The sequence below is a fragment of the Spermophilus citellus genome, assembly GCF_964194105.1.
Source record: "Spermophilus citellus genome assembly, chromosome: 5".
NCBI lineage: Eukaryota > Metazoa > Chordata > Mammalia > Rodentia > Sciuridae > Spermophilus > Spermophilus citellus.
Window position 1 is genome coordinate 45,096,339 of NC_138186.1, and position 26,504 is coordinate 45,122,842.

The following is a 26,504-nucleotide window of genomic DNA, read 5'->3' on the forward strand; positions in this document are numbered from 1 at the left end:
CACCAAATGTACAAAATTACAACAGATCTACACCAAGGCACATTATAATGAAAATGCTAGCATACAGAATAAGGATAGAATCCTAAAGGCCTCAAGAGAGAGGCAACAGATCACATATAGGAGGAGATCGATTCATATCTCAGCAGATTTTTCAACCCAGGCTCTCAAAGCCAGGAGATCCTGGAAAAACATATACCAAGCTCTGAAAGAAAATGTATGCAAACCAAGAATCTTATATGATATATTTCTCTCTTATGTGGAAGCTACAGAAGAAAACCAAAAGAAAGGGATGGAAGGTCTTATGAAAATAAAAGAGAGATAAGTAGAGTAGAGGAGCTATCAGGGGGAGGGAGGAAGAGATGGAAAGGGGAAACACTGGGGAATGATAGTAGACAATTACATGAATATGTAACAACACATTCCACCCTTATGTACACCTATCATGTACCAATGAAAATATAGAAAACAAAAAATGGACAAAGCGCCAGACACTATGGTACATGCCTGTAATCCTGCTACTTAAGAGGCTGAGGCAGGAGCATTCCCTGAATCAAAGAGTTTTAGGCCAGCTTGAGAAACATAGCAGAACCAACTCCAAAACAAAAAAACAATATGCTGTGGCAAACACACAAAGTATTCTCATCGGTCTTAGCAACAACAAAAAGAAATTAGGGCTGAGGATGGAGCTCAGGGACATAGAGACTGCCTAGCAGACACAGACCCTAAGATTAATCCTCAGTGTATGTAGTTTAAAAAGGGGGGACCCTAAAAAACAGAAATTGTTTCATTTGTTACAATATAGATAAAACTGGAGGGCATTAGTGAGAATAAAACAGACACATAAATGATCTCACTTTTGTGTAGAAACTGGGGCAGGCAGGAGGAGTGCTGGTTAGGACAGATTGAGAGTAGGTAAAAGAGGGGAGACACTGGTCAAAAGGTACAAAGTTTCAAGAGGGAATGACTCCTGTGTCATTCTTTGGCACAGCAAGATAACTACATTAAATAATAATATAGTGTATGTTGCAAAAATAGCTAAATGAGGATTTTAAATGATCTGATCACAAGGAAATGGTAAATATTTGAGCTGATCAGTATGCTAATATGCTAATGATTTAATCATTATAAAATGTACATGTATCAAAACATCACACTGTATCCCACAATTATATACAACTATGTGTTATCAAAAAGAAATAAAACACTTAACAAACATCTTTTTTAAAAAAAAACTGGAAAAAATACTGGGAAGGGGCAGTAGTGCTGTCTACAGCAGCACTGGGTCCAGCTCCTTGTAGGCAATGACTCAGAAAAGGAGGAAGGAACTGCAGTGAGGAGGGAGGTGAGATAGGGGCAGACCTCCCAAAAATAGATCAGAGAACTTCAAGCAGGAGGGGAGAGCAGGGAGGGGGAGGGCAACAGGAAAGACAGGGTGGGGTGTGTGAGACAGCAGCTGAGGAGGTTGGAGAGAGCTGGTGAGAACACTGGAATTCATATTAGAGTAGGGGGCTGGAGGAGAGGAGATCCTCCCTTGCCCAGGCAGCAGGAGGCCAGGGGACCTTGAGGGTGGAGATGAGAGAAGTCACAGGAAGAATCTCTTGGCCCAGAAGTCCTCAGCTTCTAACCTCCCTCAGTCTGCATGGAGTGGCCACAGTGCCCTCAGCATTAGAAAGGCAGTGGGGGGCTGGGATGCCCCTATCAGCGCCTGGCAGGAAGAAAGGAAGACCCCTAACTCCAGATACTGAGCACTCCAGTGAGAACACACTGCTGACTCCAGGAAGAGGACAGGTGGGGCGGTGGGCTGGAAACTGCCTCCATCACTGATTATTGGTGGTCCCATGAAAGGCAAACCTCCAGGGGTACTTGAATATCTCTCTAAGTGCAAACCAGAAGGCAGACTTGGGCTCCAGGCGTCCTAAAAACCAGAATGTTCAAAAAGAGCAAGGCTCAGAGGGGAGGGAGGGAAGCAAAGTACAGCACAAATCCAGATGCTGGAGGTGGTGGAGGTATACACCCTGAAAAGAGGCCTTGAAGTTTTGTGGCCAACCCACTGGGTCCAGCCCCGCAACCTGCTGTACACCTACAGACCCAGCCAGGAGGGGAAGAGGCTCCCAGGAAGCTGCCCACTCACCTGGATTCACCAGACCTTTCTGGCTCTGAAGACTCACAATGAGCACACTCACCAGAGGAGGCACCCAGAGATGCACAAATTGTGGAGCCAGCCAGCAGGAGCAAGACATGGTTCAGACCCATAGCGTGTTTGCCTCCCTCCTAGATCTTACTGAATGAAGCCTCATTACATTTTGCTCAATAAACACACACCCAAAGACTTCGGTCAGATGTCTGACTCAGATTCAAGCCAATGTGGAGAGTGAGAGCTGATGGGAGGCGGGAGGGAAGCAGGTAGGGCTGCAAAGTCTGGAAGGAGCTCTTGGGTACAGGCATGACTGCCAAGTCTACTCATCTAGCACAGAGAAACAGCCTGTCCTCTCTGGGAAGGTGTGTAGCCGAAGGCCAGGCCACATGGGAGGTGACAATAAGCCTCAGCCTTGCCAATATAGAGCCAGGTTCTCCAGCCCAAGAAGGATCCAAAGATAATTCACAGATATGTACAGGGAAGTCTCGAAGCATTGGGAATAGTGATGAGAAAAAGATTTCAAACTAAGCTCATTGTTATTGGTGTTTTTGTTTTTGTTGTTGTTGTTGCTGTTACTTTGTACTTCTCATTGTTATGTTTACTGGATCTCTTGTTCTTATTAAATAAGCATCATTTTGTGAGATTAAAATTCTAAAATATTTTTTAAAATCTGTTCAAGATTCTGTTCACTCCAAATACACTACAGGATTATTTGGTCAGCTTTTAGTATAATGTTTCTTTTTTTTTAAAGGGGGGGAGAGAGAGAGAGAGAGAGAGAGAGAGAGGGAGAGAGAGAGAGAGAGAGAGAGAGAATTTTTAATATTTATTTTTTAGTTTTCGGCGGACACAACATCTTTGTTTGTATGTGGTGCTGAGGATCAAACCTGGGCCACATGCATGCCAGGCGAGCGCGCTACCGCTTGAGCCACAGCTCCAGCCCCAGTATAATGTTTCAATAGAAATAAACTTAAATACTCTGTCCTTCATAGTAATAAAATCCTAATCTTTAAGCTTGAATCTAAAACATAAATATTTTTATTGCAGGAAACTCTTGATTTTACAAAATTTCAAATTTCTCTAGTAAAAATTTGAATTACAAATATTTTTAAAGAAATAACTCTTTAAATGTTTCATATTTCAGTGTATACATAGAGATAGTACTGTTAGATAATTTGTATTACTCATTATCTGAACAATAGTTGTGAGATTATTTGTGATATTGTGAGCACAATAAAATTCACAGCTTGAAAAAAAAAGAAAAGACCAATAAGGAACAGAGAGGAAGGAGATACACTTAAATGGAGATACACTTAAATTCCCGAAAGCACAGGACAAAATCTAAACTATTCCAAAGACACTGGGAAATATTCACTGGGCTGTACCAGCCTCAATGTCCAGAAAAGTGTCTGTGATTTAGGATTCCCCAGGTAGATTAGACATGCAAGTAAGGACAGATAGGTGAATGCTGTAGGGTCAGATTCTGAGCAAGTACCATGGCTCAACCTCAGAAGCACTCCCACATCATGATGAACCTAGTCGAATCTCAGCCCACAGAGAAGCATGGGTCTTCCCAAGCTCCTGCAGCACCCTACCTCATATAAATGGCTCTACCTTGTTCCTTTTATGACACACTTCCAGAAGAGTCAAGTCTTGTTACTATCCCAGCACTGCCCTCTATCAAGTACAGTCTTGCTGGCAATGTCACCAATAACAAGATTACAAGAACTCTGCAGATTTCAGCCACCTCTGTTCTCAGAAGCACCTTCTGCCTTAAAATCGCTCAGGCCCTTAGATGTTTCAGTCATTCTAATCTGCTCCTTTTCCTGCTACTGACTCCAAGATCCAACCAGGTCTGCTTTTCCTCTGGCCACATCCTGTAACTGCCACAGCTCTCCCAGGGCAACTCATGAGCCCCATCAGGCTGCTCCCCATGGACCATTCCAACACCAACTAGACTTCCTTGGGGCATCTGCAACTCTGGGCCCATTTGACCCTCAAATCAGACAGGTCTATAAGCCCACTCTACAACTTTTCCACCACTACAGACCTCTCCCCACTCATTTCCCTACTTCTCCTAACTGCATCATCATCCTTGATCTCTTCTAATTGACCCTTTTCTTTGCCTCTCTGGCTTCTCCAATCAGCTCCTGTAACCCTTTTACAGCTTCACAGTCACTATCTTGGTCCAGACTTTCATCTACCTTCATCCTAGAATACTGCAAAGACATCTTCTTAAATACTGTGCCTGTCCCCAGACAACCCAGAGCTGCTGCATCTGCTGATTTTAACACAGGATGCCTCTACTCTCCCATCAAAGCCCACAGATGCCACAACTGGCTCTCTAGCATCCCCTCTTCCCCCATTTCCCTGGTGATATCTCTCCTAGGCTGAGGTTAGAGCAGGCTCCTGTAGTCTCCTCAACCTCCTCACCCTATCTCAAAAGGATGCTCTTGCTAAGCAATCTCCCTGGGGACTGCTCTTGCCTCTGCCTTCCAACCATCAGACCTGTCTACATCCTCAAAATAATCCCATGAAGATAGTGGTGATGGCGGCACAACCTTGTAATTACACTAAAAAAACACTGAAATATGCACTTTAAATCTGTAAATGAATTATATCTCAGCAATAATAGTAATAACCATGCTTACCAGAAAGCTCCTTCTACTGGAAGTTGTCATATCCAACACAAATCTCTTATTCTTTGGAACATGGAGTCAGTTGTTCCCACCTCGGCTGCTTAGGAGAACCACTTGGAGAGTCTTTAATATCCTTGTTCCCAGGCCACATCCAAAACATATTCAATAGGTAAAGCTAGGTGGCAACTAAGCTTCAGTGTCTTTTAAAGTTCCCTAGGTGCTGCAATATGTAGATTAGTTTCAGAACGGGGGTTCTGGCCCATGTTGGTACTAAATATGCCTTGCCTTGAATAGTTCTTACCATCCATGACATCCCCCAGTGGATTGTAAACCATCTCTGCATCAGAATTGTTCATTTCATCTTTGTTGCCCCAGAAAATGCCTTTATAAAAATGAACTCTACCTATCCTTACCACCTATTCCCTAAGGCTTCATCTATACTTTTTTTTACTGATGAGGTTGTGGGAAAAAAGATTTATTCCATATCAGTGGGACAGTAAATTAGTAAAACCACTATGGAAATCAGTATGCACGCTCCTCAAAAGTTCAGGGTTGGAACCAACATATGATGCAGCTATGCCACTCCTCATGGTTTATAAAAAAGAATTAAAGGCAGCATACTATAGTGACACATGCATATCACTGTTTATTACAGCCCAATTCACAATAGGCCAACTTAAATACATGTCAACAGATGAATGGATAAAGAAAATGTGGTGTATATACACAATGGGATTTTATTCAGCCACAAAGAAGAACAAAATTATGCCATTTGCAGGGAAATAAATGAAACTTGAGAACTTTAAGTGAAAAGGCCAAACTCAGGAACTCAAGGGTTGAACACTTTTTTTTTTCATATGTGGATTCTGGGGTGGGGGGCAGAAAAGCAATGAAAACAGAAGGGAGACAAGTAAAAGAAAGGGACCAGTGGGAGGGTGGAGGTGAGAGAATTACTAGGGAATGAAACTGACCATTTTATGCTGTGCTCATGTATGAATATGTAATAAGGAATTCCACCCATTGTTTAATAAAAAATAAATTTTTAAATGAATTTTGAAATAAACAGATAATAAAGATTGCACTGAGGAAAATGTAAATCAAAACTGTACACACACACACACACGCGTATAAATGCATAATACTAAAGCCTAATTTCATTTTGAAAAGGGTCACAGGGATTAGTGCTCTCCAGACATGTTGCCCCTATTTCATTGTGGAATAGTGGTCCAATTTCCCCTCAGTAGTCAAAATCCATCACCTCAGCCAGCACAGTAACTTTGTTGATTAGCTTTGGTTTGGCTTCACTTTCTGTTCAATATGTCTTATGGCTACAGAATTCCTGCCTCTGGATGTTAGAACTCAAGCCAGCAAAACACAAAGTTACTGACACAGGAAGAAAAAATTTTGCCAGTGAGTCCCTAGAGGTAAGAGAGCATAGGGCCACTTCTAGTTCCAATTTGATTCCTGGACTGGCAGAAACAGCACCATACATTGAACAAGATTCAAAGTATATTCAGCCTCTTGGAGAACCTTGCCCTTGCCTTGCAAGGTAGTGCCACCTTGTTAGCACTGTAACTATGTCATCAAAAAGCCCTTTCACCACTCTACCAAGACACCTGCTTCAGGATGGTGGAGAGCATGGCAAGTCCTGTGATTTTCATGAGCACCACCCCATTGCCTCACTTCTTTGGATGTGAAATAACTTCCTTGATCAGAAGCAATGCTGTGTGAAACATCACAATGAGGCCAAAGGTATTCTGTAAACCACAGATAAAATTTTGGCAAAAGCATTGCCTTTAGGGAAAGTAAACCCACAGAGAATAATTGTCTATACTAACAAGAAGAAAACACTGCTCCTTCAGGGATGGAATTGTCCAATATCATTTCCTCGAGATAGCTGCTGATCACCAAGGGAAATGGTGCCATCTTGGGGAATCAGAGTTGTCTCTGACGCTTGCGAATTGACAACAGCCAATTTGGCCTTGACAAGCAAAAGTCTTTGTTGCTGTGCTCATGCAAAACCTCCAGCCATGGTACCATGACAACATATAACAGCAGCCCATTGGGCAATAGGAGGAGTGGCTGGGAGAGAAGCTGTCTGGATTCTACAAAATGATTCACCCCATCCACTTCACTATTAAAATCTCCCTATGTTGAATTCGCCCTTTTATCAAAGTTCCTTGTCCCTCCCTAAATTACTATAATGTTTTTTGCAAGACTTCGACATCCTGCCAATTCATTGGTCACATGAATTGACATATAATTGCACATTTCGCCTTTTTTCACTAAAAGAAAAGTTTAAAGCCAGGTCTACTGCTTCAAGTTCTGCCTACTTTTTCTTCTAATAGGCACAGAGTCTCCTGTTAAATTCCTAGGTTCTTGATCCACATTGAGTTGAGTTTTGTGCATGGTGTGAGACACGGGTTTAATTTCATTTTGTTGCATATGGGTTTCCAGTTGTCCCAGCACCATTTGTTGAGGAGGCTATCTTTTCTCCAATGTATGTTTTTGGTGCCTACATAAGTATATAGATGGCATAGCTACATAAGTACTGTAGTTATGTGGGTTAGTCTCTGTGTCCTCTATTCTGTACCATTTTTCTACAAGTCTATTTTAGTGCCAATACCATGCTTTTGTTACTATTTCTCTGTAGTATACTTTAAGGTCTGGTACAGTGATGCCACCTACTTCACTCTTCTTGCTAAGGATTGCTTTAGCTATTCTGGGTCTCTATTTTTCCAGATGAATTTCATGACTTCTTTTTGTATTTCTTCTCAGCAAAAGAAACAATCAATGAGGTGAATAGAGAGCCTACATTTTGGGAGCAAATTTTTACCATATGCACATCAGACAGAGCACAATCTCTAGGATATATAAAGAGCTCAAAAATATTAACACACACACACACAAAAAAAAAAAAAAACCCAAATAACCCAATCAATAAATGGGCCAAGGAACTGAACAGACACTTCTCAGAAGACAATATATAATCAATCAACAAGTATATGAAAAAAATGTTCAACATCTACAGCAGTTAGAGAAATGCAAATCAAAACTACTCAAAGATTTCATCTCACTCTAGTCAGAATGGCAGCTATTAAAAATACAAACAACAATAAGTGTTGGCGAGAATGTGGAGGAAAAAGCACACTCATACATTGCTGGTGGGACTGCAAATTGGTGTAGCCAATGTGGAAATGCAGTATGGAGATTCCTTAGAAAACTTGGAATGGGACTACCATTTAACCCAGCTATCCTTCTCCTTGGTCTGTACCCAAAGGACTTAAAAAGAGAATACTATAGGAACACAGCCACAACAATGTTTATAGCAGCACAATTCACAAGAGCTAAACTATGGAACCCACATACTATTCAGCATTAAAAGAGAATAAAATCAGTCTGAGGTTGTGGCTCAGTGGTAGAGCACTCATTAGCACATGCAAGCCCCGGATTTGATCCTCAGCACCACATAAAAATAAATAAAATAAAGATATTGTGTCCAACTATAACTAAAATATATAAATATTTTAAAAAAGAGTAATATCATGGCATTTTCAGGTAAATGGAATGAGTTGGATAATATAATGCTAAGTAAAGTTAACCAATCCCTATAAACCAAATGCTGTATGTTTTCTCTGATATAATGGTGCTGATTCATAATGGGTTTGGTGGGGGCACATGGGAGGATTAGATGAATTCTAGATAGTATAAAGGAGAGAGAGGGTAAGGGAGGGGCATGGGGGTAGGAAAGACAGTGTGCTTTTTTTTAAGTACATGTCTTAGGGTACATACATGTATGTGTCTTCATACATGCACCCTAAGTACATGTATGAAGACACAAATGGTGTAACTCTACTTTTTGTGTACAACCAGAGATATGAAAAATTGTGCTCTATATGTGTACTATGAATTGTAATTCATTCATGTCTTTGGCTGTGAAATAGCGGGGCCACCCCTGAAAATACACATGATACAGTCTGGGTTCCAGAGCCTCTCTACTTCTTCCCTCTCACCACCCTGGTCACTGACCTACCCACTTAGGAACTCCTGCTGGGATGCCCAGCTCACCACAGGGCACAGGTCCAGTGCTCTCTATCTCATGGTGTTGCACATAGCAGGTAAACCTCTGCTTCTGTCCTTGGGGAATCCTGGAAGACTCTCAGGTCTGGTATGTCTCATTCCCATAGGGAAAGGCAACCTCAGACTCAGTCCTGACTCAGTAGTTCCCCATCCTAAAGTCAGGTCAGAGGTATATTCCAGGGAGCTCACCCACTGTCCTGGTGTTACCATCTCCCGAGAGGAGCAGGAAAGGTGTCCCCCGGGTCAGGCCCTCCTCGGGCTGCAGGTCGTGTGCGGGGTGAGAGCCTGCCTGGCGCGAGTGGCAGGGCCTGGCACCCCCAGGACACTCCTCGCTCAGCAGCCGCCGGACGCCGGCCCCAGGAGGCATGGTGGGCCCGTTGCCGCTCCCCACAGAGTCTGACCTGAGCCCGCCGTCCCCACGTGAGTCCTCACCAACTGTGAGGGTAAGAAGCGCTGTGGCCCTCTGCCCGCCTTCCCCGGTGCCCTCCTGCACCGCAGCCAGGGTCACAGCCGGGGTGTCCACTGATGCCGTCCCTCTTCTCCTTGGGGTCCCCTGTTGGGTGCACTGTGTGGGCATTGGTGGCCAGGGTCACAAGGGTGAGCGGGGTGCAGGACAGTGCGTGGCCATGAGACCCTGCCACCCATCCCTGCTGCTTCGGGGAAACAGCTGCCCGCCTGGCCACCCGGTGGCCTCTGCCGCAGCACTGAGCCGAAGCCGGACAGGCCATCATGCCAGAGTGCTGAGCCCGCACGCACGCCACAGAGAGAGCCAGGCTCTGGGGACTCAGTGGTCTGCCTGGCCTCTCAGAAGAGGCGGCCTGCTGCCCCGGGGGGGTCATTTCCTGTAGGTCTGCCCGGGACAGTGGCCACTGTGACCTTTTTTCCAAGAGGTCAAAGGACAGAGGACACTGGTTGCCATGCCCGGCTCAGGAGTCAGCTGGGTGGCCAGGAAACAGCAGGGCACTCTGAGCAGATGCTGGCTCGGGGAGTGTGGGAGGTGACCTGGACACTTACCATGCCCCAGTGTGTCCAAGGAACCCTCGGGCCCGGGGTGTCACATGCCTTGCTCAGATACGCCGGGGAAGCCGTGGATCTGGGAGAGTGGACAGGCCCTCGCAGGACGCTCCAGGGCTGTAGTGAGGTGCCGTGCCTCCCAGTGCGTTCAGGAAGTGACGGGCTGACCCTGAGGCTGTCCCCTGGGGAGGGCATGAGGGTCTGAAGTCCTGCCCAGGCCTGTGGGTGGTGCTCTGAGAGGAGCAGGGGGCGTCGGGTCGCAGGGAAGGCTGCTGCCGGTGAACGTGAGGCCCGTCCAGCCCTGAACCGCCAAGGAGCGGGGGCGGGGGGAGCAGGGGGCAACCTGCCCGCCCCGCTGTCCAGGGAGGGAGGTCGCGCTGACCACTGCGGCTGTGGTGCTGGTGGGGTTTCAGGTGATTTATTATTTTTTTTTTAAAGAGAGAGTGAGAGAGGAGAGAGAGAGAGAGAGAGAGAGATAATTTTTAATATTTATTTTTTAGTTCTCGGCGGACACAACATCTTTGTTGGTATGTGGTGCTGAGGATCGAACCCGGGCCGCACGCATGCCAGGCAAGCGCACTACCGCTTGAGCCACATCCCCAGCCCCGATTTATTATTTTTAATATTAGATTTTTTTTAAGCCCACAGGGACCTTGAGCTCCGCTCACCGGCCCAATAAAAAGCCATTGTGTGCTGGGGTGGGGGTGGGGCGCCAAGAACAAAAGTGGGTTTTAGACAAGTTTTCCTGAGGAGCCGCGGTGGGCGCTGGGCGGTGGGTGGTGGGAACAGGAGCCACGCAGGACGTGGGGGAGGGAGGAGCTGGGAGCACCGTGGAGTTTCCCGTGTCCTAAGGCCCAGAGAGGCCAAGTGTCTTGCCCGGGTCACACAGCTGAGGGATTGCAGAGAGCCATTGCTGTGTCTTCTGCCTTGTGTTGCCACCAGTGTGCGGAGTACTTGCCACGGATGTGTCCCATAGAAGTCGGGAGTCCAGGGTGTGGGATGGAGGTGTCACCGTGTGCCCTCTTGGTAGCCAGAGGAACCGGCGGGAAGGAGGGCGCAGCTCAGGTCAGACCTGCTTGCCCCGTCGCTGTGACCATGGGTCCTGGGAACAGGTCCCCCTGGGCCAGACTCGGCGCCGCCCCACAGCCCCCCGCGGGCTGGACAGCTGGTCCTCCAACATAGAGCTCGTTCCAAGCAGATGTGACACTCGCGCCGGGTGGGAAGGCACCAGGCGCTCGGTGGCCTCCGGGGGCAGGTTTTGCTGCTGTGTGGGTCTGGAGACTCGTGTCCTCCAGAACTCTGAGGCGTGGGCTGGCGGGAAAGGACCACGGACGCAGCCGCGTGGTGTCTCCGGGGGCAGCCGAGGACCGGCCCGCTGAGTGGGTGACCCCGGCGTTGGTGGCCGGGAGAGCAGGCGCCAGGCTCTGGGTTTCTGCTCCTGGGGTGAGAGTGACTTGGCTGCCCTGGTTTGTGATGTTGGCCCCAGGGAGGGGACCGGAGGGCGCACGGAGGGCAGCTCTGGGCCTCCGGCTCCGGCTGTCGAGCTGCGGCTGTGAGCACGTGCAATTTTTTTAAGTTTTAGGGAGAAAAAGAGCCACCTCCCCGTGTGGGGGGCGCCAGCCTCCCTGTGACCAGGGCGTGGGGAGTTTCCTGGGGACGGCCGAGGCCCCTCTCCAGCAAGGCCCCTGGATGGCAGAGCGGGCCCTGACCTGCTCTTCTCTGGCAGCCGGTGGCAGCCCAGGGACCTCAGTGGCTCTCCTGCGCCAGGCTCCCTGCGGGCAAGCCTCCGCACTTTTGGCGGGGCCGGGCCTGAGGAGCTGGCGCTCGGTCTTTTGGAGGCTAACGGATCTTTTACGGAGGTCAGCAAGGTCCACTTTTAACTGAATTTGCAGGTCACCCTGGCTTGGGTTTCTCCTGAAGATGCTGGGGACAGCCCTGTGTGGACGGTAGGGGCAGGCTATGTGGGGTGGGCACAGGATGGGCAGTCCTGTGGAGACCCTGGTACAGGCCCTGGGTCTATCCGGTGACCTTGGCCAGCTCGGTAACTTGCGTCTTCTCTGGTGGCAGATGAGGGTTGGATGCCATTCATTCAGGAATCATTTATTGAGCACCTACTGCATGCTAGGCACAGGAGAGAGCAAGGCAGAGGGGGGAGGATGGGCAGGTGGTTCTGGGATGGGGGCCAGAGGTCAGCACTGGGGGGACTGTGGGAACCCAGGGGGGACAGTGGGAACCCCGGGGGGACTGTGGGAACCCCGGGAGGCTTGTGGCTCTCATGCCTTCCCAGCTTCCAGACCCCAGATCTGCGTCCCTGCCTTGGGCACAGGACCCGCAGTAAGCCAGCTGCCCACGTCACCATCTCGCGACAGGTGGGTACTGCAGGCCTCGGGCTGCTCCTGGGGCCAAGGCCACCTCCCGTGCACCAGCCCACCTGACAGCTCCCTCCTGGGACAGGGAGGCCCTGTGTCCCTGCTTGTCACCTACTGTGTGGCTCACCTGGCTCCTCTCTGGACAGTGGAAGATGCATGGCCCCCGAGGGGCGGTGCCCATCTCCCCCACAGCTGAGAGCCTGATCCCAGGGTGGGAGGACCCCGGTGGCCTAGGGCTGACCCTCGCCTCACAGTGTGGCCGAGCTGGCGCCATCGGGGCAGCAACAGCCTGGTGTGTCGGGCAGTTCCCGCCTCCTGACCTTCAGCTCTGGCCCTCGGGGACCTCACTGCCCAGGTGGGCCTGCGCTGGCCTCTGCTGTCACCTGTGGGGTCCTCTGGAGCAGAAGACCCCTCCGCCATCATCCCCCAGAGGCCCAAGGGAAGGAGCCCATGTGCTCCTGCCACAGCACAGGACAGGAAGGGCTCCCTGCTGGCGGGTGAGGGGACCGGCGGGTGGCAGTGCCCGCCCTGGCCTCCCTCCTTCCAGGCACCTGCAGGGTCCTGCAGGGCAGTGCAGCATGTGGGCGCGGAGCCCGGTGACACAGCGGAGCTGCACCCAGGGCAGCTGGCCTTGCCTGGGGGAGGCCGGGTGGGGATGCGGACAGGCAGAATGGGACGCTCTGTGGGGACGTCAGGTGGCCGGAGTTCTGCCAGGCGGTGGCTGGGCCACGGCACCCTGCTGGCTTCAGACCCATGTGACCTGCGACACACCAGGTGGCCCAGGGTACCTGTTCCCTGCGCTGAGTCAGCAGAGCCACTGGGGTGGGGGTGGGGGGCAGGCACTGCCCGCTTTGGCCAACTCTGGCAGGAAGGGGAGCTCCCGTGTCCACTGGGCTCGCGTGGGAGCACCAACCTGGCCGCGTGGCCAGTGTCCCCCAGAGAAGCCAGGGCAGCGTCCTGCCGGTCTGTGTCCAGGGGTGGCCAGCTGAGTGGCCCATCTGCCCTCCGTCCCCCTCTGTGGACCTCGCCCCCGCGGGCCGTCCCCTCGCCTCGGTTGGGGCGTCCCCAGGAGCGCGGAGCTGGCGCCCCGCCCTCCCCAGGGCCTGAGTTTGGAAGCTGAGGCTCCAGAACTAGCTGCGATGTCCTCTTCTGGGCGCCCTGTGTGCCCTCACAGTGGGGAGGCCCAGGTGATGTCCCGAGGCTGGTGGTGGGGACAGCAGGGGCTGGCCTACTGCGGGGTCCCAGCAGCAATGAGGAAGCCGCACCGGTGGCCACTGCAGGCCGGGCGTGGAGAGGGTCTTTTTGCCCTAAATAAAAACCGCTAGGGCTGTCACCTGCCCGTCTCTCCTGCCACCCCAGCCGTCTGAGGACCAGCTGTCACCTCCCACTTCCACCCTGGGGGCCAGCTCTGGCCAGGCCTCTCTTCCCAGGACACTGGGCTCCCCAGCTCCCGGGTGCTTTCCTCCTGCTGGGCTCAGGAGGCCCGTCCAGCACCACTGTGGTCAGGGCTGGAGCTTTCTCTCATCACCTCACGGTGACCACCTGGGGACTGCTCAGAGAGGTCGTTGACTCTTGTCACATCACACAGATGTGGGGCAGCACCTGGACGCTCCCCCCCTGAGCCCTGAGCCCACGTCTGCCTGTGTCCAGGTGTGGGGCCCGTGGGGCGGCGGCGAGGCCTCGCCAGAAGGTCAGGCCCAGAGTTGTGCTCTTTGTCCCCACGTGTGACTTTACTGCAAGAAACCCTGGGGCCCTGTGTCACCCAGACCTCGGCTTTTTGTGGTGGTCAAACACACACAGAAGGTTGCCCGTTAGCCACGCGCCAGCGCAGCCAGGCAGCCGGCGGCTCGAGCACCTTCCCCGGAGCCCCCACCGGTGGCCCTTCCCCTCACCACAACCCGGCTGTGCTGGGTGACCCCCTCTTCTGCTGGCGCAGCGGGCAGCAGGCAGGGCCTGAGTCACAGTGGCTGTGCCCTCATTGTGCAGGGTGACCGCTTCTCCAAGATCCTGGGGGCCCGTGCCTGTGGCAGCAGGCGCTGCTGACCGCTGTGATCACTGCACCCCGCTGGCCAGGGTCCTGCCTGGTGCACCTGCAGGTGATGCAGAGGGGAACCAGTGGCCTTGGCTTCATGGGGTGCAGCGGCTGTCAGGAGCTCGCACCGTCTGGGGGCTGCTGCTTGGTTTTGGAGCCTTTGGGTTTTAGGATCGTGGGTGAAGGTGAAGCCTTCAGAGGACCCCAGGTGGCCGTGGTCACCTCCTCTGGACGAGGGGGTTTGGTGAATGGCCTCCTGGTGGGGGGTCGGGCTCCTCCCTGCGCTCGGGAAGGGGGTGTGGCGCTGGCCCATTGGCATGGCCTGGAGCACGGGCTGGGAGGCCAGGGCCTTGTCCCGCGGGGGGAGGGGGGGGAGAGCAGTGGAGGCCGGCTGTCCTGGTCCCAGGGCCTTGTCCTGGAAGGGACCTGAGGGCTGGGGTCTCAGGGGTCTTCCCCAGACCTCACTCCTGAGCCCAGGGACAGCCACCCCCCACGTCCCCAAGGGGGCGGGCCCTGCTCCTCCCTGGATGGAGGGCTCAGAGCTGTGGGCCTGGGGCAGTTGGGGCTGGGGACCCGCTGCACAGAGCCCTGGCAGGGCAGGAGAGCTGATGGAGTGGACAATGGCCTGCGGTCTCACCAGGGTGGGACCCTTCCCCACATGGGGGGCTTCGCTGTCACAGTGAGGGGCCCCCAGCTTCACAGGTGCCCTGTGACCTCAGGACAGACCCACAGGTGGAATGGTCCCCCCAGAGTACCAGAGCGCCCCCCAGAAGAGGCCCTGTTGTGCTGCAGCCTGACCCCCAGGAGACGATTTCTGCCTGCTGACCACAGCACGGCCTCCTAGAGGAGCCCGGCGGCTGCCACCCAAGTCACACCGCCTGCCACCCCCATGTCAGGCTGGAGGCCTCCTGCTGTGCCCCAGCAGGCGGGAAGGCCCAGCCAGCCCTGGCCTCTGCCCCCCACTTCCTCTCCGCCTCCTCCCTCCCCCTGGTCCAGGAAGTCTTCGCGGCTCTGGCCGGTTGGGGCAGCGGGGCAGCGTGGGCACTGGTGGTGACCGGAGGCGAGGTAGGGAGCTGTCGGGGAAGCCGAGTGAGGACACAGGGCCCACCCTCTCCTGCTGCCCACCCTGGGCAGCCGGCTGGCCCCCAGGGGCTGGTCCCACGGCTCTGCATGGAGGGACACGGGGAAGGAGGAGTGGACGGCCTGAGCCGCCCTGTTCTGCAGACAGGCGGGGAGGCCCAGGTGGGACTGTCCCTGTCCTTTGTCCACCACCTCACGTGCAGCGCTGGCCGGGTGGGGCTCAGTGGTGAGCGCTGTCCACATGCCTGAGGCCCTGGGCTCCATCCCCAGCTGCGGGGCAGGAGAAGGGAAAGAGAGCACTGTTCGCCCCCAAGCAGAGGCCTGCGCCCTGTCCCCCCGCACTCCGAGGCCGTGGATCCCTGCCCTGCCAGCCCCCGAGCAGCGGACCACACAGGGGGGACAGCTTCGTCCTCAGCAGGGGTCACGCTCATTGGGGCTCCAACGGGCCTTCCTCCCCCTCCCGTGCGCGGCTGGAGGTGGTGATGACCCATGCTCGTGGGTCCTTGCGATGGGCTCCGCTTGGGCTGCTGTGGTGAACAGCGGTCAAGGGTCCTTTGCCAGTCATGGGTCCAGCTTTTCGGGGTGCTGCCAGGCTGCTGTCAGAGGGCTCGCTGGTAACTGCTGTCCATCTGACCCCAGAGGCCATGTGCTGACCCCATGGGGCTGGCCTCCCGGGGGACTCCAGTGCCCACAGGCTGACCTGTTAGAGGAGGCTGCTTACATGGCCCCAGGTCTCCTATGATGCCCGGCCGTCCCCGTCCCCACAGCCAGCCGGCCAGGACGCTGTGCTCCGGGGTCCTCATGGGGCCCTCAACCAGGAACAGGGGCCAGGGGTGGGGACAGACCCCAGGCCAGAGTGCTGGAGTCCAGGCTGTGGGATCCTCTGGCCAGAGCAGTTTTGGGGAGAAGTCCCTAAGCCCCCAGAACGTTCCAGAAAGGTGGCCTGCTTGAATCAGGAAAACTCTCCTGCACTGGGCACGGCCACGTGTCTTGGCTCACCGGGTCCCCCCACGTCCCCTGAAGAGGCAGATGCTGTCCCTGCCACCTGTGTTGTGGATGAGGATACCGAAGCCCAGACAAGGTAGACGCTGGCCCACGCTGCATAGCAGAGGGGACTTGAGGGCAGGTGGCCAGATGAGTGGTCTCCCCTAGTGTCCTCCTGGCGGTGGCCTCAAGCCCTGGGGAGTTCCAGGGAACAGAATTCAGCCTTAAGGCCTCCAGGGCTGGGAGAGGTTTGAGCTGAGCCCCAGGTGACCTTTCCAGGTGACATTCACTGCGGTGCTTGCTCAGCATGTCCGTCCGTGTCAAGCCAGGCAGGTGGTGGCAATGCAGAGGGCTGGGCAGGACCAGCACAGTCCCTCGGCTGGGAGCCTCCAGACTGGGGAGGGACAGGCAGATGCCAGGGAGGGGCCAGGTTGCCACCCAGGGTGAGGAGGCTGGGGAGGGAGGCTGGGGAGGGCCTTTCACCTTGTGGGGAGCTTGGGGCCTTCCTCCAGGAGGTGACCGCTGACCCCAGGCCTGATGGTGGGGGCTGTGAACCCACACGGGAGGGGAAGGGGCATCTCAGGTGGGGACATAGCACTCCGGATGGAGAGGCCCTGAGCCCAGTGTGAGGGCCCGGTGGGGAGTGGGCTGTGGCATGGTGAAGGGCTGGGCTGTGGAGGCCTCTGGGGGGTCCCTGGCCGCCCCCACCTTGCAGGAAACCGCGTGGTGCTGCAGCCCGGAGCCAGCCCGGAGCCAGGGTTCTGTGACTGGCTGGGGCCAGGGCCAGGCTGGCTGGGGCAGTCGGGAGGCTTTTCAGGGTCACTGATAGGGTCCCAGCGGGGCTCGGAGTCCTCCTGGCCTTTCCCAGAGCCAACAGAAGCCGCAGCCGGGCGGGGCTCAGGAGTGGCCGGCGGAGGGTGGGAAGGCCTGAGCCCTCCCTGGACTCTCCCTTTCCTCCCCACCCTGCCTCCCCGGCCTCCCTCCCAGCCTCCCAGCTTCATTCACGGTCTCCACGCCTCCTGAGAAGGCCCCGGGTGGCTGCCAAGCCGGGGCTGGCCCAGGGCCAGCTTGCTTCCCGCGCCCTTTCTTCATGGCAGGCAGAGTGCTAATTCCCAGCCCAGAGAGGTGGCCGCGTCTGCGCCAAGAGAGACTGTTTACAGCTCCGGGCGGTTCTTGGCTGCCGCAGGCCGCCTCACGGGGACTTGTTTGCTCTCCACGCTGCCGCGGCTGGCCGGCTCCGGGCAGGGCCGCGGAGGGTTCTGGGGATGGGGACGGACTGGCGCTCGGCTATCCTGTGGTGTCCACCTCTGCCCTGGGCAAGGGCCCTCCGCCTGGCCCCAGCCACGCAGTCACACAGCTGTGCCCGCCACACGAGGGCCATGCCCAGGCCAGGTACCGCTGGAGGTGGCCCTCGGCTGGGGCCATCGTCCCTGCCCCCAGGATAGCTTCCCTTTCAGCCCATCCACTGCCCCCTGCAGCCAGCCAGGGAGAGGGGCCCTGGTGACCCCTGGTGAGCCTCCACTCCAGCCTCCACCTTCTCAGTGGGGAGGAGAGCACGCCCCTGTCCTGCTGGCCTCACCCCCAACGTGGAGTGGCTCACGTCCTCCAGGGTCACCGCGTGCCAACATGGTCCCCATAGGGTGGTGTCTGTGGGGGCAGGTCCTGGGAAGGCAGGGCCTGGACCCCTCACATGTGGGTTCAGCGGTGGAGGACGGGACAGTGGGCAGTGGGCAAGGGGCTGGGCTCACCAATCTGGTCCTTTAGTTCCTGGGGTGGCCCTCAGGGTCACCTGTCCAGGCCAGGACGACCCCACGGAGAGGCCGCTGGGGCATGGACGTTCAGGGGCCAGGTGCCTGGGGCCGGCGGCCAGCTGTGTCGGCAGTGCAGAAGCTCTGGGGCCTGGTCCTTGCCCTTGTCCTCCACTGGCCTGGTGGCTCTTCCCGCCTTGGGGTCCCTTGTCTGACCTGTGCCGTGGCACTAGGCTCCAGCCCTGGTCCTTCCTGGGCCCTGGTGGGTGAGTCCCCAGGCGTCCCGTGCTGTCCGCACAGGTGCCTTCGTCCGGGGCTCGCTGGGCTGGCGGGCTGGCCCTGGCTGCGCCCCTGGCGGCGGGTCTGGGAGCCCAGCGCGTGGCCCTGAGGCTGCCTGGGCTGCTTCTCTGAATCCCTTTGTGTCCTCGTCCCCACGCCCTGGCCCTTCGGTGATCCCAGGGAGGCCGGGTGCCTCTAGCCTGAGGGGCAAAGCCGTGAAGGGCCGGCTGTGGACGCGGGCGTGGAGAGCGCAGGGCGTCCAGGCGGTGGCGGGCCTGCCCGCGTTTTCATGCCTCTTTGGTTTTCTTATGACCCTTTGAGAAGCAGCGTGGAGGCCGCCCTCAGCTCAGCCAGTGCGGGGGCTGGCGCCGGGGATGGGGCGGGCCTGGGCTCACCTGTGCTGACCCTGCTGTGGGCTTGGCTCCGGCTGCACCCGCTGGTGGGCACACGGCTCCCTGGGACGTCACCTGATCCTGCGTCCCAGACGAGGAGGCCGAGGGCTTAGAGGACCTGCCCAGGGCCTCCCAGCCGGTCAGGCCACCAGCATCCCCGTCAGGGACTGCAGTGCCCGCTGGCCAGCCTCTGCTGGCCCCGGCTCCCCTGGAGTGGGAGAAACTGCGGCTCGCCCTGGCTGTGTCTCTCCTGCCCCCCACTGGCGGGCATCGCGATGCCCGCCATCCTGCCTCCTGCTGGCTGCCCGTGCCCCACATCAGGGCAGGACCCTCGGGAGCCTCCGGAGTCCCAGGACAGCTCCAGCGGCACTGCACTGCTGCCCGGGGGCCAGCGCACGGGCACCAGGCGTACTGGTGGGCCACGCTCTGCAACCCGTGTCTCGGGCAGCGGGCTCGGCCACTGTGTGGGATCTCGAGGCTGGAGGTCAGCCTGACACTGCCCGCTGGACCTGCCCTGGTGCCCATAGCCACCACTGAGCAAGCAGCAGCCCCGACAGTGACCTGAGGCTGTGGGCCAGCAGAGGTTGGTGCTCAACTGCCGGGCCCTTGGGTGGCAGTGAGGCAGGGTTCAGATGGCTGGGGATGCGGCAGCGGGCACCGGGGCTGTGTCCGTGAAAGACCAAAGCCCCGCAGGCCTCGTGCTGGCCCAGCTGCCGTGCCCTGCCCGTCAGACCCTCTGTGTGGGCGTCGGGCTCTAACATGCTCGGTGCTCCGGCCTGGTGACTCCCCCTCTGGAGGCACACCCTGGGGGTGACGTGGGAGAAGGGAAGGGGACAGGGCGGCAGGTCATTTCTGTGCTGCTGTTTACGGGAGGGGGCAAGGGTTCTGAGTGTCCCGCAGTGAGGTGCCCCCGGGACAAGGCCACTTGGCCCCCCGCAGAGTGTCACGTGGTATGAGTGCCAGCGAGGTGCCAGCGAGCACAGAGCCAGCTGTGCCAGCCGATGGCAGCGTGAAGGAGTGAGGTGAGGCCGGAAGGGGCCTGGAGAGCCGCAGGGTGTGTGGAAGGACATCCTTCAGTGTCGCCAAGTTCTCGTAGCCTCAGATGGAGGGGTGCGTCCTTGGCACTCAAGTCTGTCTTCTCTGGCCGCCGGGGAGCCTCCTGGTCTTGCTCTGAAGCGAGCCCTGAACAGCTGTGTGACCTCGGGCAGGTTCCCTCACCTCTCTGGATCTGCCTCCTGTTCTGTGGGGAGGCCCTTGACTGCGGGATGGATGGGCTCTGAAGTGGGTTTTGCTGATCCAGCGGCTAGACTCCTGAGACCTAGGAGTGTCCACTGAGCACCTCCTGGGTGCAGACCTGGGTGCCTGGCCGTGGCACGTCCCAGTCCCATGTGCAGTGAGGCAGGGACTGTGACCCCAGATCTTTGGGAGTCCGTCTGTCTGTCTTTCACGTCGTGGGCTGAACCGGGGTGCTCTCCCTGAGCTGCGTCCACAGCTGCTGTTGTTATTTTGAGTCAGGGTCTCGTCGATTGCTGGGATCGTCCTTGAACTTCAGTCCTCCTGCCTCACCCTCCCAGGGGATCACAGGTCGCGCCACCGTGCCCGGGGACATCGGTTTCCTTTCTTATGGTTTCTGTTTGTGTGCTGCGGGCACGCGTGGTGGTGGGATGTTTTCACGCGTGTGTCCGTGCATGCAGTGTGACTATCTGTGTTGGCCACTGTGGGCGCTCTTGCTGAGGGACGTGCCCACGGGGCTCCCCTGGGGGACGATGTGGCCCCCACCCGGGAAGGCAGGCAGGGGAGGGGCTGGGCTCCTGTCGCTTGGGGAAGCCTCTCCCGGTCAGCACTGCGGTGCCCATGGGCCCCTTGTGCATATGCCTGGACCGCTGGGGAGGTCCCCCTTGTGACACCTGGCAGTGTCACTGCAGTGTGAGGGGACATGGGAGCTGTGCTCTGCCCTGGCTCTGGCACTTTGTGCTGTGTTAGCCAGGACCAGATTCCCGCTGTCCGCTGCCCGTTGTCCTTGGAGAGGTGGCCCCTTCGAGGCTGCCCAGGGCGGAGCAGGCGAGGCCACAGGCCAGCCTTTTGGTGCTGAGGGTCAGGCACTTGCAGCTGGCAGGTGGGACCAGGCTGAGCGAGAGCCTGAGAGCAGGTCAGGGTCAGGGACGCCGGGCCTCTGACACCAGGACCTGCAAGGCTGGCGTCCCTGTCCCGTCCAGGGCCACGTAGCACCAGAGCCGTAACCTGGGAGCAGACCCAGCACCGTCCCCGATGTCAGAGCTGCCACTGTGTAGAGGGGTTTGGGGAAGGACTTCCTTCCCAAGGTCACAGAGACCTTGGAACTCATGCATCTTGGGGCCAAGGGAGCTGGGGCTTCCGTCTGGAGGGGACCTTGTTACAGGCTGGGTGTCCTGGCCCCAGAACCTCAGGGTGACAGAAGTCCCAGTGGGACCCCGTTCAGTCTGACTGGGGTCCTTGTAGGAAGAGATCGCAGATGGACACCTGGGCAGGTGGCGGAAGCCGCTGCCAGGCGGCCTGCAGAGGGGCCCGCCCGCCGGCCCGCCCGCCTGCCCGCCCTGGGCTCGGCCTCTGCCTGGCCTCCTGTGCCACCTGGCCTCTCCACCTGGTGTGTGGTGCTTGGTTACAGCAGCCCAAGGACCCAGCACAGTGCCCCCGACACGGAGGGGCACCCTCGCTCCCGGGCAGACCCCGCGAGCTGTCTGCGGTGAGCTTTCTTGGTTTTCCTGTGGACCTAGAGGTCGAGCCAGGGTCCACCCCCGAGCCGCACCCCACTGAGCCCTTTTTATTTTTTATTTTGAGAGAGGACCTCCAACTTCCAGCCTCCTGCCTCAGCCTCCTGAGCAGTGGGGTTGACAGACAGAGCCACGGCGCCTGGCAGTGCCCGAGTGTCCCAGGTCGCTGGGCAGGTGGACAGTCCCCGCTCTCTGAGCAGCTCGGGCATGGCCCTGTGCCCTGTCATCTTGCTTGTTCATTCCACAGGGGCCTTCCTGGGCCAGGCTCATGGGTCCCAGCCAGGGCTGCCCACCTGCCCAGCACCCCAGGGTGTCCATCGGCCCTGGGACGCCGGGTCCCTTGAGTGGATGCGTGTCCACAGAGGTGCCTTCCGGGCTGCTGCTCTGAGCTGCCTTCTCAGGGGCAGGCCCAGCCTGTAGGGGAGGGGGAGGTCCGTGGGCAGCTGGGCGCACGCCTGGGGCAGCTGTGTGGACTCCTTGGCTCGTGGGGGCCGCCTGGTGCCTCCCTGTGTGTCCCCAAACCCCTGTTCACACAGGACGTCAGGCCCAGCCTGTGCCCTGTGACCCCCTCGTGACTCAGTGACAGCTCCAAAGACCCTGTTTCCAAACCCAGGCTTTGGTCACATTGATGGTGTCCTCCAATCCCTCGCCATAGGTCACAATCACTGTTGGGGACACTGAAGAAGAAAAAGCAGAACCAGTCAGCCATGTGATCAAGCCCTTCTCCCCTCTAAGGGAGGTAGAGGGAACAGGGATGGTTCTCTTTACTCCTCTCTGACAAAAATCCTCATTGACACCAGATCTGCTATAAATCTGTTCTCAGCCTCAGTCTTCTGACTGGCAGGAGGATGGGGCTCAGGATTGTGGCCTCACATTCTCACTTCCACATGTTGAGGAGAGGGTGTTACAGGGACTTGGTGAAGCCACAAGGGAGTTCCGTATGATAAGCAGGTTGGCAGGCAGGTGGGCAGAAGAGGCCTCAACTCCTGCTTAACCCCACTTGCCTGAGGCTCGGGGTACTTCCTGCTTGTGGCCCAGACAGTTCATAGATTGCCAAACCCTCCTGTCTTTATGCAATGGTTTAACAGGATGGGGAAATCAGAATACATTACCCTCAAAGAGAACACACGTGTCCCATAGTACTAAGAAGGTCCCTGGATCAAGGCTCCAGGAAAATTTAAGGATGACCTAACCATTGTCTCACTGAAGCCTGCCCAGAAATTCAGATATCTCCAGAGTCATCCATGAACCGTTCCCTGCACATGAGCCCAGTAAGCCTTGTTTTGACTATCATGTGATTTCCAGTACTTCTTGACTTTGTAGCCAAACTCTGAGGCAAGAAAGGGTGCACCGTCCAGCTGCAAGTTTCCAGTGAAAATTCTAGAAGCCCCTGGTGCAATTGTTCTCTTGCATCTCACAACCCGTGTCTCCCGGAGGGAATGAGACCCTGCCCCCACCCAGCAGTCACTTCTCTATCCCCTGGCCCCTCTGCCACCCTACCTTCCAAGTAGAAATTCCAGCCCACAGAGGACCCCAACATGGCTCTCTCTCTTCAATGTCCCTTGTGCTGAGCTTCATGGACCCCATGCTTGCCCTTCCCAGACAAATGCAGTAATCCTGGTTACTCTCTGCCCCCAGGCTTCCTGCAGAAAGCTTCATATCACCCACACTCACCTCCTTTTTGCTCCTGCAGGGTGTTGATATCAGCCAGGGCCATTCTGAGGTTCTTCCTACTCCCTTCCCAGTCTTCGGTCTCTGTGTCCCAGGTCTCAGCTCCCAGGACTCTCTCTGCCCACAGTGCCAGAGGCTCTGCCCTGCCCCTCCCACTATCATAGTGCAGGAAGGACTGATCATCCAAATGACCCTCATTGAAGAACATTGGGTGCACTAAGTGGTCTAGACACCTTATTTTTAAGTTATAATGGAAACTGTGTTCCCCTGCACATACACAAAAATAAATTCAGTCCTGGAGATAATGCTCAGTGGTAGAGCACTTGCCTTGCATGTGCAAGAGCTGGGCTCAATCCCAGAACCATAAAAAGAAAGGAACAAACAAGGATCCCTACAACTAAAAAATGACAAAATGTTCAACCCATCTAAAGCTAGGCAAAGGATCTCTACAGACAATTCCCAGAAGAGATGTATAAATGGCCAATAAGAACAGGAAAAGATAATCAACATTAGTAGTCATTAGGGAAACACAAATCAAAAGCACAATGAGATTCTGCTTTGCACCATCAGGATGGCTACTGTTTTAAAAAAGCATGCAAAGGCTGGGATTGTAGTTCAGTGGTGGAGTGTTTTTCTATCACATGTGAGGCACTGGGTTCGATCCTCAACACTACATAAAAATAATAAATAAAATACAAGGATTTTTTTAAAGCTTGCAATAATAAGTTTGCAATCATGCAGAGAATCTTCCTCTGAGAAAACTAGACATCAACATATAGATGAATGAAAATGAACCCTCATCTCACCTCTCAAATAAGAATTAACTCAAAGTGGATTAAAGATATAAATGGAAGAACTGAAGCTGAGTGTGGCTGGGACACCTGCAATCCTGGTTACTCCTGAGCTTGAGGCAGAAGCATCACAAGAGTCCATAAGACAAAGACCAGCCTGGGTATAATGGAAAAACCCTTACCAAAATTTTCAGATCTGGAACTATGAAACTACTAGAAAACAACACAGGGCAAATGCTCCCTTACTTCGGCTCAGGCATAGTTTTCATGAATATGATCCCACAAACAAAGGCAATTAAACCAACAGTAGACCATTGGGATAACATGAACTTACAATACATCTGCCTGGCAAAGAAAACAATTAATAGACTTAGGAGACAACCTGCACATTGGGAGAAAACATTTGCAAATCAGATGTCAGATAGTGGGTTAGTAATATACAAATATAACCTCCTCATTAACATAGGCAACGATCTTGAATAGACATTTCTCAAAATAAGACATAAATTGTCAACAGATTTGTGAATTAATACAAATGGAATTAAAAACACAGGAGATATTGTGCCATAACTAGTTGACTGGTCATGGTCAAAACATAAAAAAATAAGAATGCTGGTAAGGATGTGGAGAAATGGAAACACTGCTAGTACTACAATTTAGTACACTGTTTTGGAAAATAGTAAAACTAAAAATAGAATTTCTATATGATCCAGGAATACCACTACCTCATACAAAAAAACAGAAATCAGGATGCTGAAAAGAGACCTGCATTGCATGTCCAGAAGATATAGAAACAACCTAAGTGGCCGCCAATAGATGAATGGATTTAAAACCTGTCTTAAGCCACCTGATGCACACCTAAAATCCCAGGTACTTGGAAAGCTGACACAAGTGAATATCTTGAGCCAAGGAGTCAGAGGCCAACCTGGGGAGAATAGCAGACCTATCTTTCAAGAAGAAACCAAACTATAACCATTATGGGATACGCACACAAAAGAATATCAGACTTTATAGGAAATTAAGGATGGAAATGTAGTTCAGGAATAGAGGGCTTGCCTAGCAGCCACAAGGCTCCAGATTCTACCACTAGAATGTTCTTCCACTAAATAAATAAAATATTAAAAACAGGAAATTGTGTCATTTGTGACAATATGGACGAAACTAGAAGATCCTAGAGAAATGAAACAGACATAGAGAGACAAATAAGTGGACAGAGAAAGGGGAGACATTGGTAAAGGATCCAAAGTTTCATTTAGATAAGAGGAAGAGTCTGGTGTTCTATAGCATAGCAAGATGATTCCACTTAATGTTGTAGTGTGTATTACAAAATAACTAGAAGAAAAGATTTTAAATGTTCTGACCAAAAGGAAATGATATATATTTGAGGTGATGGATATGCTAATCACCCTGAATTGCATCCATCAAATTTCATCCCATAAATAGATACAACAATTTGTCAACAGAACAAATTTTTGGAGGAAAAAAATCAAACTAAATATCATTTTTAAAAAGCTGGGGCTCTCTAAATTTGAGGTGGGAGACAGTGGCAGCAGGGGATAAAGCTGCTTGTAGGCAATGGCCCCTAAGAAGAGGAGGAAAGACCAGCAGTGGGGGAGGCAGGGGATCAAGTGTGCAGACATCCTAAAAATGGATCAGAGAAGTACAAGCAGCAGGGGAGGGGGTGGGAAGACCAACAGGGCTGAGGGGAGTACTCTGAGGTACTCTGAGATGGCAGGGGAAGAGGCATGGAGAGATCTGTGGAAAACACAGACATATTAGAAAATTAGAGATCATATTAGGATGAGAGGAGTACAAGAGGGGAGAGGACCCACAGGGAGCAGGAGCCTAGGGGACAATATGGGTGGGAATGAGAAAAGTCACAGGAAGAAGCTCTTGGCCCAGATGTCTTCAGCTGCTCACCTCCCTCAGACTGAGTGTTTGGTGCAGCCATGGTCCCCACAGAGACAGGAAGGGCCATGGGAGCTGGGGTGTTTCTACCAGCTCAGAGCAGGAAGAAAAACCTCTAACTCCAGAGAATGAGGACTCCAGTGGGCGTGAAAATTGCCCATGACTCCTAGGAAAGGATGGAGCTTCAGGAGCCCTAGTTTTCACCAATACTCATGGGAAGTGGATCCATGACTGGTGGACCATGGAGGGTCATTGAATATCTTTCAAACAAGCAACCCAGGAGATACCTCCGGAACCCAGAAGGGACAGAAGGGTGGCGAAAAGGAAAAGCAAGGTGCAAGGCTGAGGCAAGGAAACACAAACCTGGTACACAGCACCTCAGGGTGGCCAGGTACTCTGACAGTGAAACTGCATGTGGTGGCAATGGTTAGATTCAGGTCCAGCACCCTCCCCACGAAACCAGGCCATGCACCTTAACCCTGAGGGTTCCTGCAGACCCTCACTAAAACTGGGCTGCCTCCACACCATAGCAGGGCGGTTTCCACACCACCAGACATGGCAACAGGCCCATGCACCCCCTGCAGCACCCAGCAGTGCACAAAGGGCAGCTGCGGCCAGGAGCAGCAGGACGCG

The 26,504-nt window shown here is 54.5% G+C and overlaps 1 protein-coding gene and 1 pseudogene across 3 annotated transcripts in view; one reads left to right on the top strand and one right to left on the bottom strand.

The window, feature by feature from the left end:
* The window catches only part of LOC308649361 (MHC class I polypeptide-related sequence B-like), a 61,924-nt pseudogene extending 59,671 nt beyond the window's left edge, over positions 1 to 2,253 (bottom strand). The window contains exon 1 of the transcript in view: positions 2,184 to 2,253. The product of the transcript in view is annotated as an MHC class I polypeptide-related sequence B-like (transcript). The remainder of the gene's footprint in view (positions 1 to 2,183) is intronic.
* The window catches only part of LOC308650243 (MHC class I polypeptide-related sequence B-like), a 601,646-nt gene that overhangs the window by 268,766 nt on the left and 306,376 nt on the right, over positions 1 to 26,504 (top strand). The window lies entirely within an intron of this gene.